Here is a 12697-nt window from a genome sequence, read left to right on the forward strand (position 1 = left end):
AAAGTAAAAAAAAATTATAGTAGAAACAATCGGCCATTAACTTAAAATTTTTTTTTATTATTCTAGTTCTTTTTGTAGTGAAATTAATGTTTATCAATTTAATATTTCTTTTATTCTGAATGTAAAGCTAAAAACGTACATGCATAACAGAGATCACTCACTCAGGAAAAGCTGGTTTCAAATACATTTTCCCTAACAATTTCAATACCTTTAACGTTGCATCTGTAATACCAAACAAATGATTTAAAACAAAGGGTAGATAATTTTATCTGCCTTCAGTCTTAAGTTCTTCAATACTATATTAATTCAATCAAGGTGTTTATTCATACTTCCCCTGAAACTGGTGCTATTATTTCAAATCAGTGGCTCAATGAGATAATTTACAACTTTGGATGGATGTAGTGGATATATATATATTTGCATGACTAACATCAACGTAATGTACATGTACACATTTACGGATTTTTCTCCTCTTTTTCATAACTGAAATAAAAACTCTATCATATTTAGATAATCACATTAAATCGTTTACTTCAGATCTTAATGAGCTACAAAACAGTAACTAATAACTTACTCCATAACATTCCACTGTACAGATGTGACGTGTCCAACTCTTCGGGAAAACCATCTGTGGCTTCAAACAGAACATTTGGTGAAAATACTGAAGTGTCCCTTCTTAATTTTAAGTTAAAATGCCTAAAAAAAAGAAATGAGTAATGCTATTACATTTGCTTTTAATCAAAGACTACAGCATCAATTACAAGAAAACAAAGTTAAATGAAACTCAAATACATAAAACTGTGTGCAAAATATCTTTTCTTCTGTAGTTATCACCAATAGTGATGTTAGCCTTTCAAATTTCAATACAATATGACTTTATAGATAATATTAAACCAATATTAGAGATAAAACATTGAAATGAAAAATGAATACACACATGCATGTACACCATCTGTTTTGTTGTAATAACTTAATAATGTGTTCTATTACAACACTACACAGGTAACATTCTGAGACATTGTGGTACTATAGTCATAGTGTAGGTTATGATACAGTAAGTGACCATGTGGATTTTAGGAATAAAAGAGGAAGTCTTTTATAATAAGCATAAAAGAGCAAAGTACACAAACTGTAAAATAAAGAAGCAATAATAGGTAAAAAACAAAACTGTACAACATAAAAAATGTCTTATTTGAAATGAAACATAAATTTAACAAGGCATTTCATTATACTTGTCTAAACACGTACAGCTAGTCAAGGCTAAAAACACACGGATGTATAGTTATCGAGATGCTTCAGCATCAGTGATGTAATGTTAAGATTCTCCTAAACTTAAAATGGGAGATAGGTGTTTATCTCCCCTCACAAAAAGCTTTTGCGACTAGTACTGCCCACTATCAGTGCAAATTTTTTGCTCACCACTAACCTTGCAACTTCCACTTATTTCTGCATATCAGTATATAAATGATCATGCAGTAACCCTCCACCAACAGGAGTGCGACAATACCTCTATCATAACTAACACCCTCTCTAATCATGCATTTGTTAATCACTTCGAGATTGGTCATAACTACTTGAACCAAATCACACCAGAAGTGGGGAGGACGGGTGGGAAATGTGAAAGGAGGTTTTATTTATCGAAAAACCATTTTCAGTTTAGGAAAATGTTAACTTCTGATACGATATCTTACCTTCGCTCACAAAAAGCTAGAATCCCACACTGAATTGGTTGAGGACAGGTGAGAATATAATCCTCCTTGAAAAAGCTACCAAAGAAAAACCATGATGTATGGTAAAGAACGTAAAACATCACACAAGTGGAAGACTGCACCACTTCTGAGCTAGGTATACTCTTCGCCCTTCAGGAATGTGTTGCCTAAACCTAAAGGGCAAAAACATGGAGGAGCCCCAACAAGGTAAGGTGATGGATCTGTTGGGAAAAAGACACGAAAAAGAAGACAAACATCCAAAGAAAAGAAAGAATATGCCAGGTGAAATGACTAGTGAATCCAACATGTGAGGGACATTTGGAGAAAAGTCACAGGAAAAATCAGGATCCCAATGAAGAAACAAATAGACCTGTGAGCCACAGAAAGAGGAAGTGCATGTCATATACCATCTAAGGGTCTTGATCAGGCAAAATAGTTGGTCAGGATTGGAATGATCCTAAAGGTGGGAAATGGAGGGAAGGGAAAGAGGAGTGAAATCAGGATTACTCTTTCAAGCAGCTGAAGACATGGTAATAAAGGAATGGTCAGGAACTAATAAACAAGATATAGCGAACCCTGATCATAAACTCTTCGGAAAGACAGCAACCACATGCCAACAATATGAGAAACAAGGATGGCAAAGAAAAGTAATATAACAAACATGATGACAAAGGTTCAAACGGAGGAAGAGCATGAAGAACAACATTAAAGTTCCAATCCTGGAGAGAAGCAGGGCAGGGAACATAAGCAAAGGAGAATGAGTGAAATAACATAAACAGTACATGAGATTGAAACACAGAAGCAAATGTGGTGAACCAAAATGTAGAAGACAAAACCTTCCTTATAAATGCAACAAAGGAAACCAGTAGGTTGCAGTCAAAAAGCCAAGTGAAACAGGATGGCAGTGGAGGAATGATAGGAAAGGAAGGACAATAACCAAGGCATATAGACCAACATTGTTAAGTATACCACCAACACTGATAAACTGCCAAAGAGGAAGGGCTAACTGGACAGGATACCAAGGAAGCTAAATGTCTGGAAAGTCCTAACCTTCAGGTCAGGGACAGGACAAAAGCCACACATGAAAACCAAGTGAGTGTATGGATGTATGATGCCCACCAGAGTGTGGCTGATGAAGGAGTGTGAGAGACAAAGGCAGAGGAAGGAGAGGTGACACCAAAAACCATCGCAGAAATGGAAACCATGTCAGAGCTGCCCAATAAGGTGCTACCAACAGAACTCAACACAGAGTGGTCTGAACTATTGGAGGACACAGAAAAGAAGACAAACAGAAGACTATGCATAGAGGTAATAATCTGTTCATTCTGGACTGAGTGCATCCACTTCTCCTGGATGCAGATAAGGAACAGTAGACCAAAATTGGGGAAGGTGTGTATCAATATGAGAGACAAAAGCATCCAAATCGGGGACAACCCAAAGTGCATACAACTCCCAAAAAATGAGAGGATCCAAAGACTACTCCATTGAGAGAATCTTGTTAAGAAGGGATAACAGATATGCAACCAGATTCAGGGCACCCATAATAAGACATGCCAACAAAGTGATATGATGGCAGTGGACCCAATACCGAAGATCAAAAATTTGAAAATAAAGGTCTCTGGAGAGGGTATCCCCACGCCTGGTGATATAGGACACTACCATAAAAGTTCCATAGTGGATCATCACCACCTGGGCCCGAGGAGCCAGTAGGATGGTAAGTACTGATCGACAAACAGCAAAAAGTTCCAAGAGATTGATATGAAGAACAGATTCGAAATGAGTTTCCCACCCCGAAACCTCCCAAATGTTGGGAACTGCTCCCCAAAAGGAAAGAGAAGCATCAAGAAAAAGGTGACAATCTGGACAAGGAGGATTAAGAGGAAACTATTCCAGTAATATTGGTTCAGTCTAACCACCAGGCAAACACAGACTGTAAACGAGGTGAAAAGATAAGAGGAACATCCAAGGGAACCCAAATAAGGCAACACTGGTCGATCAAAACCTACTGAAGATGGCACATGTGGGCATGATTAACAGGAATGAGGGTTTTGAGATAAGCCCATGTCTCCAAAAGAGATAGAACCTCACATGCAGAATAGGAGACGTTCCATAGCTCTCACCTGAACAGGAGAAGACTGGTCCCAACAGAGAAATGAAGAGAGAAACACCCCAAAAAGAGCCAGAAATTGAGGAAGTGTTAAGAATGACTTCCCCACCTTGATAAGCCAACCCACCCAGGCATCTTCCTGAAGAAGAAACTGAGAATGTAGGGCAGAGTTGGCCTGTGAGGAAGCTAGAAGTAGCCAGTCTTCCATGTAATGATGTAAATGAAGGCCCCAGGAATGAAGCAGTCAGGAAAAGGTCCAGACTGCTCAAGAGAACACATAGGAAGCTGAGGGAAGTCTGAACAGAAAAGCCTTAAACTGAAACATACACCCACGATGAACAAAATGAGAAAATGTCTGGATGCAGAGGAGATGGGAATATGTAGATATGCATCCGACACATCAAACTACTTCATCCACAAACCAGAAGTGAAATCCCAAGGAAGAATTAAGTATGACTCCATGGTGAGCTTGAAAATGATGAGGAAGTGGTTCAGACACAATAAATTAAAAACCGGATGCCAATCTCCCATCATTTTGGGAACAATAAAAAAAAGACAATAATAAATCCCTAAAAAAGAAAGATATCCTTCAATGGTACTGTTAAGAAGTAAGTCCCGAGCTGCCTCCAACTGACACTGGCAAAAAACGGGATCCCACTGAGGGGGGAAAGAGATTGGATGATGAGACAACAAGGTGAACAAATGAATGGGAGTTACGTAGATGGGCTAAATTAGCCCTAGACTCCAAAGAGTCAGAAAAGCCCTCAAACACATCTTGAAGTAAAAAAAAAAGGACCATCCGCAACTCACATAATGAAGAGGAGGGTAAACAAAACCTAGATAAAACAGTATCCCAACCTAAAAGAACCCAACAGCAGAGTGGTCACATCTGTAAAAGGAGGGCCAAAGAAGAAAGGTATGCCATGAGCACAAAAAAATAGATTACTGTGATCAACAGAAAACCCTCAATGAAACAGAGGAATAGCTTCACCAAAAAGTGAAGGGAGGATAATACACAGATAATAGCAGAAAAACAATACAGGAAAATGGAGGTAGGGAAAATTAACCAAAGTATCAGGGTCCAAAGCCCGCACAGGAGGAAGAATTCCAAAGGTATGATTCTATTTACAGGTACATGGATCTATAAAAGCAAAAACATTATAGCCCAATGTAAGTGACAGACAAGGGCATATCAATCCTCCAACTGCAACTGTTCTCCAAAACAATTTGCAAGAACCCAAATATCCAGGTAAGGAAGAAAAACTAAAGAATACCCCATAGATTAATCTTCTAGGATGGCATGGGTAAAATCTTAAAGGAAAACAGGAGACAAATACAAAACCCAACCTACCTGATTAATCAAGTCTACAAAGATAGAAGGAGACCTTGGAAAAGACCCCAAAATGATATGTCACGGATAAACCTTTTCAGGATGGGGGAAAAAAGATGCCCAAAGTCACATCCACCCATACAAGCAAATGCAGGCACTGGTATAACAGGACATTCATCAGGTTATTCAGAATGTAGCCTGATATTATACAAGTTTCTATGGATCATAGTCGTCACATCAGCGGCTGATAACTGTGGTACCGATCACATAAACGTGGTCGGTTAATCCACTGTAGCAGTAACAGCATTGGTAGTCATGACCACCTGAAACTGTGGGGGCATAAGTCACTAAGTCAAAACTTTGAAGAAAAAAACAGAAAAGAGAGAGCGAGCAGATAATGAAAACAAAATCCAACCCTCCAACAAAAAAAAAAAAGGAAAAACAACAATAACTGAATTAGAAAAATACACAAAAGTAAGAACAGGTGGATATCATAAGTAATTTGCGTGTGAAAACACATGTCTACACAGGAAGACTGCCAATCTCAAAGGGGCACTAGTTATGATAGGGGTAATGTCATACTCCTATTGGTGGAGGGTTGCTGCATGATCATTTAAATGTTGATATGTAATGGGAATTGTAAGGCTAAAGACAAGCAACAAATTTGTGCTAACAGAGGGCAGTAATAGTCAAAAAAGTTTTTTGTGAGAAGATCTAAGATATCATATTGAAAGTTAAACGTAGAAATGATTAATTTGCTAATTAAGAAAAATTAATGCTTGAGGTATATCATTGTAAAACAGCAATATACCCAAGAACAGTAGAGCTCTTAGTTGATGTTGAAAACTTCATTTAACATAAAGTATTCCATATTAGAGACAATTACAGTACCAGCAACAGACATGTGAATGTATAAGAAAGCAACACGGGGAATAATGTATACATAGGTACAACATATACAATGGATGACTACACCAAAAGCTTGGAACTATAAATCTCAAAACTGTGTACATAAACTATTTATACAGTAAAGTCAACAACAATACTCATACGAAATATACATATAACAGTGTAGCTACAACCATATTCAGTTTTACAAGAAAATTATGTATTAATAACTCCTAGTATTTATAGCCATACGTATTGTGTGATGGCTTATCTAACGTAATCATGAAATGATTAGTCTTCTTCATTTCCATGAGTAAAATATTTTCATCATATAAATAATGTCAGAAATTACACATTCACTTTAATGGGAAGAACTATAAGATAAAAAGACACCTACTGTTGTTCTTTTACAGCTAACTGTGGTGTCATCACTATAAAATGGATCAAGGCTGTGTATATTCTGAACTGACACACAATTGTGTCAACTAGAGCTGGGGGAATAAGATCAATGGGAAGAACTATAAGATAAAAAGACACCTACTGTTGTTCTTTTACAGCTAACTGTGGTGTCATCACTATAAAATGGATCAAGGCTGTGTATATTCTGAACTGACACACAATTGTGTCAACTAGAGCCAGGGAATAAGATGAATTTGCCAATTGATTAACTGTCGGGCTCATTAATTATTAATTGATTATTCTCATGAAACTGGGATAGATGGAATAATTGAAAATATAATAATTGGAAACAATAATTTTGATTAGTTGATTATTTCTGTGACATTAATCATAATTTCAATTAATCAATTATTTTATGTGATGATAATTGATGCCCAGAGGTAATCAATTATATTGATTAATCAAGCTAATTACCCACATCTGATGTAAAGTTGGTTTAAACATCAAATATCATTCAGATGTGAATTCATAAACTTCCACCAGGAACAAGCAAACACTCAATTTTAAACGATTGTTAATTTCTGAAATAGTTTGTTAGACAGTATACTATGTGCTTATTTTTAATTCTTTCAACTTTCTAAATGTAAAAAATTACATTTAGATAGGCTGCTATATGTTTTTCACTGTCTAGGTGTTGAAGGTGAACTCAATCGGCTGAATTACCTTCCTAAGGCTTGCTAATTCATATGATCACACACACACACACAGGCATAGGAGGCAGGGGGTCAATGGGGTGATTGCCCTCCCCCAATAGTTTTTTTGGGCAAAAGCGCTGTACATATCTATAACTTTTATATTTGGAAATTGGTTATGCCATTTTCAGAAAATACATTACCCACACGTGACAATAAGGTCGATTTTATATTTTTGGGCAAAACTTTCTTGTCCCCAGTCAAAATCAAGCTCTTACATACATACATACATAAAAACTTCTTATAGGCTTATAAATGTAACCTACCTGCCATGTGCAAGAAATCTTATTGAAATAGGAGATCTGTTTGCAGAACGTTTGGCACGAAGGTGAATATTATGCACTTCCTCTGAATTGTAGGACAGAGTTTCATAGTGCTGAATATAATCATTTAGCTGATGAGCTAAATACACAAATAAAATATGATTTATACATTCTCGATAATAATTCAATCACTTCTTTTCATACAGATCATCACTAATATTTTACACAATATGATAATTATGTGAAGTAAATATTGACATTTAATTCCCGAGTTTGAAATTTACAGAAACATGCTTTAAAATTGAGCTAACTGAAAACCTATTTGGAACTTAAAGTGTGAAATTAGATTCTGTCACTGGTTATGTTAATGCTATAAACTTTGAAGGTTTTTTTTTCAATACCACACTTACAAAATAGACTGTATATGTCTGTCTGCAAGTGTAACTCTTTTAAAACATTTTTATGTTGTTGTTTTTATTCTACAAAAGTACAGAACTGAGAATTTATTGTACATACAACAAACTATAAAAATGTACCTGTAACAAAATATTTCATATTTTAATATTTATTCTGTGAAAATAAAACAAAAGATTTTTTTATGAATTCATTAATCTCTATCAAAATAAGGTCAAGACTTCATCATCTGATATACAAGCACAAGAAATAATTAATATTAGTAAAGCAAAGATAAACGGGCATAAAAATGTTCATCAGTATCGGATAATTTATAAATCAAACATTTTAATGCAATTAAGTATCACACAGTAATATGAATACTTATAAATTATATACTTAAGTAATGTGTCATAACCAGCACTCTCTTCTAACCTGCAGCAAACTCTATAAAATGTGATCCCAACAAGACTTTTTGGTCTACATCAGCATACACGTTTAAAAATAAAAGTTTTTAGTCAGTGCATTCATGAAACAACCAAAAATTTTTTTTCTCTACAACAGTTGAACTTAACACATTGTGTTAAATGAAATGAAAATGTGATGTATAATGTAAAAAAATTCATATATTATCAATGAAATGTTTGAGAACAAGAAGGCTCTTAGCTTCTAGCTCAAGTACACCGCAAACAAGTTTTAGTTTGAAGGGTTTTGTTAAAAAATAAAAAAGGGGGTGGTTAAAATTACAAAATGTCCAAGCTTTAACTAGTAAAAAGCCAAATTTTAAACTTTAATAATTATGAAATACACTATTTTGTGCTTTCATCACACACAGGCTCATGGAATACAATTTATTGAATACTATATACTGTAATTAGTTTAATTAAAGAAAAGTAAGATAGCAAACTGCGTTAGAGACTAGTACCAGTAGAGGCTAGACTATGTAAAACTAGAGTATTTTAACTATTAAATATATTAATTAATCTAAGTTATAAGAATAAAACAATTTTTTTAAAACTATCTAATTATTACGAAGGGTAAGCAGATGATTTAACTATTTTTTAACTTTTAAGCTGTAACTATTACTAGTAATACTACTATTAGTATTACTACACTCTACAGTACTGTGTACGGCCACTAACGTACAATTTACAAATTGCTGCTTGACTTCTTAAGTTAAGGCTCAAGCGCTGTCGTTTAATTTTAATTTAAGGGTGAATATGTCTATTGTCGTTATCAATCTTATTGTAATGTTAATAATAATAATTTAATATTCTATTCTATTATGAGAAAAATGTAAAACCAAAAATATAAAAATAGTAACAGTTACATTAGTATTACTATTAGTAACAGAACACCAATTACTTACCATTTTCACTTTGGGTAATGAGATCAAAAATAAGATAAATCGAAAAGGATATTAAAAATGTTCCAAACTGCTTCATGTCTTTCTTTAGACCTTGTAAAAATAAAAATTAAGAGGTTTCAAACCGCTCCTCTTAAATTCACCCACTCACTGACGTTAACTCCTGTTTTCTGTCATTAGGCCTAACGAAACCTACTGAACTGCAATTTTAATTTTTGTCCATCATTAAAGCGCATGCCCTAAGGTAGAAAAAAGCCATAGAAATCCAAACCAAATTTATGTATCAATACATACGTAAATGCATATATTTTTATTTCTGTTCCATCTTCCTCTTAGTGACTCTAGGAGACAAAAGATAGCTCTAAAATGTTATTTTTACAAATTTCCTATTTTGAATCTGAAATTTACAAATTTAGAGGAATGTAAGAAAAATCAATCATTTTTAGGCATATTGGTTTTTAATGCTTAACTAAGCTTACGGTATTTAAACGTAAGTATTTGATGTAAGTTTTAGTATAAACATCCAAACATAATACGAATACCATATAAATTAACTTGCCCTCCCGTGGCTCAGTGATAAGTTTGAGAACTTATAACGATCAAAACCGGGCTTCGATACCTGTGTTGGGCACAACACAGATAGCCCCTTGTGTAGTTTTGAACTTAACAACAAACAAACTATTTATTTCTTTCGCCACGTAAACTGGTTGAAGAAAAAATAATTGATACGAAATTACTTTCACACTGGTAATGGATCCATGCTGGGGAACCAGCGTCTAAAGCTAATATAACAGAAATTAAAAGTAGCCCCAAAGTATTATATGATTGTTTTAACTTGATATAATTTTTCATTTCTTGGTAACTCTGTTTCGTAATCAATATTCGCATCCGCATGTTGATCAAAACTGAGATATCACGATGGTTTTATCTTGTCGAATAAGAAATTGTGTACTCTACATGAAAACGTATTTTTATATACGCTGATTAAAATTTAAAAACTACGACTGGTTTCCTATGATTATGCTTCTTCACTGACGATTTATTTGGATTAGGAAAGTGTAGAGATATTCTAAAATAATATTTGCATATTATAGTTGAATTGCTCTTCATATAAACACGGTTAAAGTTGTAACAGTCTATCCAACATTTAGCAAAGCATTTTGGGGGCTAGGTGCTACCATTAAGTTTTATATTGGAACTCTATTATTTACAGAATTAAAATTGTTAAGTAAACTTAAACGGCCAGACTATACATTTAAATAAACTACTGTGCATAAGACCAACATTCAGTCTCTTCTGCAAATGGTGTCCAGGACGAAATTTAATAATAATGCCAGTTTAAGATCCTAATAATACCTCCTAATGCATGCATTTGAATTAAATGAATTGTAAAAAATAAGATAAAGAATCTCAGGAGTGACAGTTACCAAGTTTCTAAAGCTAAGACATGTAGTTTTTAGATGTTGTAATGCCGTGGTTATTAAACTGACGTCCCACCTTAAATAGCATTCTAACACATAATTATTAATTTTCTATTCTAGAAGTATATAAAAAAGAAAATTCTCTCACAGTTGAAGTTATCACTTGTTTTTGTAAAAAGTCGACGAAATTGTCTTTAGTTTGTGACTATGAGATAACCATTCTACTTTCAAGTATAAAATATGGCTCCAAGAAATAAAGAGGATTACAACAACGGGAAATTTTTGCAAAAATTAAAGTATTGAAAATGATCAAAAGATACTATGACACTGATATTACTGAAAACGAAAGACTTTCGAAACGTCGTTCTGTACACTCGAGTTTCTAGATCAAGCAATTGCCCTCCATTCAACTAAGTTTCATCATAAATACTCTGTCTATACAATCCATCAAAGAAACGAAGCGGACTTTTCGAACGAGAAAGTTGTATTAAAATAACACATCACGCTGATATAAAGAAGTATATTAAATCTAAGAATTTCACTCATTTTGTCAAGAAATCAATCAGGAGTTTTGCTTTTTGACTGGATTTGTTTTTTCGCTCTTCTGCTTGTGGGCCAACTGATCAAACGTTATAAATAGTTTTATTGTGTTTTTTTTTTTCAGAGTTTGTAGATTCGGAACTGAAAAAACAAAAAACTAAAAACCCGGAACACCTGGGAGTCTTGATATGATTCTGAGGAGGTCTGTAGAAAATATAAAATGTTCCCTCCCAAATGACCTTTGCATCTGAAAAGTGCCCACGCTATCACTATATACTATTACAAAAGTAAATAAGGGTGATTGTAAAGCAAACCAAATAGACAACAGTAACCTAAATGAAAATATGTTATACCATTTCTATGGATTTAATTGGTAGAGGTTCTCATTCGGGATGTAAAATATAATAGGAGAAGAGGGAGTCAAGAAATTTTGGGAACCCCTGGACTAGATTACAATTTTCGTTGGCCTTTTTTGTTGTTGCTTTTGATAATTCAATGGAAAACCACATATTAGTACGATTCCAAATGACGAAAATCCGTCTTGTATAGGCTTAGTAAACACGGTTAATGTTGCGTTTGTCACAACAAAAAGAATAGAATTGGTTATTCCAATGATGATGATACAAAAGATGCGGCATATCTGAGAAAAAATAAATAAAAAACAGTTGATTTAGAGTTTGTTACAACAAAGAAAACGAGAGCTGGTTACCGCAATAATAATACAGAGGGAATGGTAATCTTCCATTATGCCTGTTAAAATCCACAGTTCGTGCAATGTTCGTTATAATGAAGAATAATAGAACTGATTAGTGCAATAATGATACAGAGGGAATGACAATCTTCCATTATACCTGTTAAAATCTACAATTCATGCAATGTTCGTTATAATGAAGAATAATAGAACTGGTTAATGCAATACTGATACAGAAGGAATGACAATCTTCCATTAATAAAAGTACATCCTTTAGGTAGGGCTTTTCATCAGAATGATTCTTTTATCACATTCAGTTCACAAGATCATGAACTTAGGATACCAGTTTTGTGTTTACCAAATTAGAATCTGTATAATGATATAAAATTCAGAATGGCATGTTTACCACTTTGGAGATAATGGCTGATAAGGACAAAATATTAAATGCTAAATTATTAAGATTTTCAATAACACACTGTTGATGTTCATTTGTATTTCCTCAAATTATAAAGATTATATGTTAATTTGATAGAGACTACGTTGTTTGATATTATTTAGCGTAAATTAAATCTGGCTTGGTCATGAGGATAGTATACTCACAATCTGCGGGTCACGCAATCGAAAGCCGTCGACGAACATACTCGCCCTTTCAAACATGGGATGTAATGATGGGACGGTTAATCCCACAACTCGTTGGTAAAAAGCAGCCCAAGAGTTGGAGGTGGGTGGTGTTTACTAGCTGCTTACTCCTTAATCTATTGCTTCAACGGCTAACGCAGTCAACCCTCGAGTAGCTTTGCGCGAAAATTCAATAAAAAGCCAGGTTTGGTTTGTTTTG

The 12697-nt window shown here is 34.3% G+C and overlaps 1 pseudogene; it reads right to left on the reverse strand.

Annotated features, from left to right (window-relative positions):
* Nucleotides 1-9393, reverse strand: part of LOC106465448 — a 36538-nt pseudogene extending 27145 nt beyond the window's left edge.
* Nucleotides 9394-12697: the final 3304 nt, after the last annotated feature.

This window comes from Limulus polyphemus, unplaced genomic scaffold, assembly GCF_000517525.1.
Source record: "Limulus polyphemus unplaced genomic scaffold, Limulus_polyphemus-2.1.2 Scaffold1948, whole genome shotgun sequence".
NCBI lineage: Eukaryota > Metazoa > Arthropoda > Merostomata > Xiphosura > Limulidae > Limulus > Limulus polyphemus.